Here is a 5,246-nt window from a genome sequence, read left to right as displayed (position 1 = left end):
ATTTACACTCAGATTTTATTCTTCTGCACCTCTCTATCTCTAATAAACATCTCTCTACATGAAGGGCTTTCTCTTCCAATCTCACTTTCAGTGACCCTTAATGCTCTACAACATGCAGTCTTTCGCTGGCATGCTATGAAATATTTATAGATCCTCTACAGGGAGCCGCATTCAGTAGATTAGGACTGATAATTGTTCTACAAGTTGACCTTAGGGTGCTGTTGTCATCATCCTCTCTCTTCATCTGTCATCTAGCTACTGCAGACCCTCCAACAGATTTTAAATTTGCAGTCCTCTGATTCTTTTCAGCAGGTTTCACTTTTGTAGCCTGAATATTCTATCTACATGGTAAAACCAGTTGTGTGTCCATAACTTAATAATTTTGTATTTATTGGACTGAGCTGAGTTCAAACCACCACATCACGTTCATCTTGGATTTTCAGCCCAATTAAGTTTTTTTTCACAGGGCATACATTTTCTAGTCTTTTGCAAAGCTGGCACAAATGACCTTCGTACCGAAAACTTTATGAAATGTAGTGATGGGCAGATGAAGCCCCATGAAGCACTGAAGCTTTTCATCCAATTGGTTCACCCCAACGCGAAGCTTCATGAAGCTTCATGTGCTCTAGTAGGATACCTACTGGACGTAAAAATAATAGCTGGCATGAATTTGAAGAGTGTGGCATTTTGCACACAGCCTGTAAATGTCAACAACAAAAGGAGTGTGTAAAACATGTATATTGTAGTGATGGCAGTATACTGTGTATATTTATACTGGCAGTATGGGAAATGATTATTTGGAAATGCTTGAAATGGAAATGATCATTTACTGTGAGGTGAGGTGTGGTTGGGGTGTGGACAGTGGTTGTGCTTTTGTAACGTTGAGGTATGGACAGCTACAGAGCCTCAGTCCTGCCTGTTCACATTTTATTCTGTAAAAACTAAATTTTCACTGCTTTTATGGCCTTTTTAGTGGGGAGAACATAGCTAGGATTTAATGATTTAACAAATCTTTTAAATCCTTTGTCCTCCACAGTGCTAAATGGCTGGGAGTCCTCAATCACCATGCTGACCAGGTCTTCATCTATTTGAGATTGTTCTCCTGAGGAAAGACAAAGCACAGATATAAATATCACACACGTAACTTATAACAGTTGTATAATATTGTTATTTCATTTAGTAACATTACTGCATCCTATATTATCATTGCATTTGATGGCTCACCTGGTCTTGCTCCACAATCGGTGTTCCCCTTATTCTCATGCAAAGCTCTGCAGTGCCTAAGCATGGATGAGGTGTTGTTGTTATATCCCAGCTCCCTGGCACAGAGCAAACACTTCACCTTGTACAAAAGTCAAGACAGCTCAACATAAATTGTATTGCACCATCAGTATCATGAAAATACATCTTCTGTAGAAATTTACATACCTTGTTGGGAGGAATAAAATCAAAATGTTCCCACACAGGGGAGGACATCCTCCTCTTCTTAGCTGGCTCCATTCTCTCCTGACTTTCTCTCCTCACTCTCATAAACCTCCAAACGGTCTCCAAACTCTCTCTAACCGCAACTCTCCATCAAACACCCACATTTTGAATGAAGTCTGAGGGTTTATATCGCTGTCATATCTCGCGGCAAAGTTCGAACCACTTCATGAACCAGTCACGTGGTACAGCCGGGCAGCGAGGCTTCGGACGTCATCATTTTCAGCTCCTCCCATAAATGAAGCAAGCCTCGATACGCGCTTCGCGGAAACGCCCCCTCCATTACTCGACACACGCTCCGAAGCCTCGATACAGAACGTCCCATCACTATTGGACAGAACCTATGACCGCCGGCCAAAACGGACACTCCTTTAAATGGCGACTCTTTGCAGGCAAGTCATCATCTTCCATGCTAAATATAGGCAACTGTGTAAAGAAATTGCAGGGAGGTTTTTGGTTTAGCATCCTTTTTTTTTTTTTAAATGAATTTCAACTAGCAACAGTGAGCAACAACTTTGCAAATGGTGGGAGAATTTTTTTTTTCCAGGCAACCAGAGATTGGGCCAGGGCTACTGACTGGTCTCTATACCTGTGAGACTGAGGCCTTACACATTGCAGATAACGTGGCTTTATTAACTTATAATGGAAAGTAATTGCATTTCAAGAAGCTCAGCATACAGCTTATGCACCTCAAGGTGTGGAAAACTGTTATTCACTCTCAGTAATCATTGAAAGCAAAGTACATGTTGTGCTGATATGGCAAGAAAGCAGAAGCAGGATGTTTCACTGAAGCAAAACTGGAATTTCTAAGAGTTTATCCTACAAACTAAAAATGAGCTTGCTTACTTTCCTCTAAGCACAGTCTTTCCTTTACCTCCATCAAGTATGTTATACATAATTTTAATAATGGAAATATACAAGTGCTGTAGAAATAATCTTTGTCTATTACTACGTTATTGAACATAAGCTTAATAACATATTGAAATCTATTTACTGTTCTATGTTTTTGTCTGTTTTTTTGTATGTGGCTACTTTAGCACACTTGTACAGATAGCTGGTTTGCAGTTGATTTGTTTTCTCCCCTGACCGCATTAATCAATTCTTTATTATCCTCCGCAATTAGGCTACCTAACAGTGATCAATGTTTTCAACCTCCAATAGCCTCTGTCTTTTGTTTTTTGTTTTTTTTTAAGATGGGAGGTTAGCCTGCTTTATCCTTTTGCTTGTCTTAATTCAGATGGTACAAGAGGACATTCAATTTGCATGCATTTAAACACAAACCAAAAACAACTTCCATCTTTCCATCTGTAGAAGCAGCAGTCATCTGACCCTGTTGGCATATTAAAACAAAATCAGAAATGTGTTTTATCATGATGGACCAAAATACAGGCCGTCTGCAAGCTGCTGATAAGTCAGTGTACCGAGATAATCAATCTCAACTTAACTACATGGGTTTTCATGTCCTTGATATCCACCTACAAGTTGCTGTGAACTCTTAGCAATATGTAAATTGCACAAAAGCACTGCTGAATCCTGAGACTATTCCTCATTTGCATGACTATTTTTGGAGCGTGGCAACTGCAAACACATCATTCATTTTCAGCTTGTTCGGATAAAAGTGATAAAATTGAAAGAGCAGGGCGCAGAATATTTCTCTGCTTTACTTTCCATATCATATATATATATATAAAAAAATTATCAAATGACTGCAGAATGAAAAATAATTTAAAAACACATATGCATCTGCACAGACCACCATCACATCACAGGGAAAAAAGTATGGCTTGAACCAACCTATGAATTAATAATCACCATATACCCGTGGTGTCACAATTGTCAGCAGATTGCATTACAAAACCATCTCTGGAAAACCACACATTACCCCAAAGGGAGTCAGGAAGGAGTCCAGTTTTTTAAGAGCAGTCATTATTATCATATGGGAAATATTACAGCTGATTAAAACTGAGAGGTACAGGTAGATGTAGAGATATCTGGTCAATACCACTTTTTTTGTAATTTTGCTTGTATACACCATCACGGTGGATTTTAAATCAAAGGAACCAAGTTGTGATTGAAGTACAGACTCACAGCTTTAACTCAAGGGGTTTAACAAAAGTATTAAGTGTTTAGGGATTACAGAACTTTTATACACAGTCCTCTGCAGATTTTCAGAGGTTCAAAATAATTGGACAAGCTAACATAATTTTAAATATAGATTGCTTTTAATACTTGAATGAAAAGCCCCTGTAGTCAATGACAGCCTAAAGTTTAGAACCCATGGACATAACCAAATGCTGTCTCCTCCTTTGAGATGCTCTGCTAGGATTTTACATGTTTTACTGTTCTACTTTTGTTCATTTCCACAGGTATGTAACACTGACATACACTAGAAGTGAGGTTCATCACAAATAACTTCTCTGTACAACATACAAGGAGGGCCAAAGAAGAAAAAACTTTGACCTGCAGTTGGCCGTTGAACAGAAACACTCCAGCAATCCACCACAGTGAATTACTAATCCTCCCCTACTGTTTTGCTTTATTCCATTGCTTGAGGCAGTAGAAGACAATGTTTCTTCTCTACCCACCTGCACTCTGAAGACTTGCTTCCCCACTTTTAAATGTGACTAACTCCTTGAAGTGATGTCTCCTTGATTACAGAGAATAAATATTTGGCAAATGTTTTGTCTTTTTTTCCCGTCTCCTTTCCCCCTGAGACAAGTAGCCAAACTTTGGTGATTACCTTAATAAGGTAAATCACACTAAAGTGTTGCATTGCTTTAGTAGGAACTCTGAAGAAAACTGAAACTGCTGACTGTGGCAGAACCTGTTGGCAGATCTTCAGTGGGAGAAAGCTTGTTTGTAATTGCCTCAGCTACAAAGTACTTCCTCTTTGAAATACAGACTCCCCTTGACTTCTGTAAGTAGAGTCGATCCGTGCAGTTTTGTTTTGTACTTTGATGAGAAAGTGGTTGGTAAGTGGGGTGTGTTGTGAAGAGGAGAGGTAAGCAAAACATTTCTGCTTTAGGAATCAAATTTTTAACAAGCTGTGTGTCTATATACATATATATGTGTGTCTATATACATATATATAAGTACACACTGCATACACAGTTTTGGGATCGTACTAAAACTAATCACAGATCTAACATTGATGCTCTCATTACAAACCTTGAGGCTTGGCATTCATGTGGATGTTACCTTGACGTGTATCTAGTTCTACTGTCATCAGCCAGGTTGGACCTCCTTTTACCTTCTTTAATTCTTCATGATACAGATTCAACAAGGTGCTGAAAAACTTCCTGAGAGATTTTGGTCCATATTGACATGATAGCATCACATAGTTGCTGCATATTTATCAGCTGCACATCCACAATCCTCTCCACCACATGTTGAATCTAAATTTTCTGTAGGGCCAAATATGAGTGTGACTCGTTGTCTAGCTTTCTTTGACTGAGCTGAGCCTCAGCACCCAATACTTGGACATGTTTTCTTTATTAAATAATGAACCAGACCCCAAAAAGTAAACAGCTGTTATTGCTAGGCAACGGGAGCAGCATTTGGTGATGCAGCACCTGACATTCCTGACCATGTGGGCGGAGCATGCATGAAATGGAATGTTCAGTAGAACTGTGCAACACAAGCACTTAGTTATAGCATTTTTCATTGTATCCAGACACAGCTAGAGACACATCTACAGCAGCATCTCTGTGCAAGACAAACGACAGTTGACAAAGAAAACATCAAAAACTTCACTTCACTCCTCT

The 5,246-nt window shown here is 39.1% G+C and overlaps 1 long non-coding RNA gene across 1 annotated transcript; it reads left to right on the top strand.

The window, feature by feature from the left end:
• Window positions 1–1,241: 1,241 nt before the first annotated feature.
• On the top strand, window positions 1,242–4,161 carry LOC309704257. The gene is made up of 2 exons (XR_014276177.1): window positions 1,242–1,874; window positions 3,849–4,161. It is a non-coding gene; the product is annotated as an uncharacterized lncRNA (long non-coding RNA).
• Window positions 4,162–5,246: the final 1,085 nt, after the last annotated feature.

Source organism: Aulonocara stuartgranti, assembly GCF_965226115.1.
Source record: "Aulonocara stuartgranti genome assembly, chromosome: 4".
Lineage (NCBI taxonomy): Eukaryota > Metazoa > Chordata > Actinopteri > Cichliformes > Cichlidae > Aulonocara > Aulonocara stuartgranti.
Note: the sequence above shows the minus strand (reverse complement) of the source record. Positions and strands in the feature narration are given on the sequence as shown.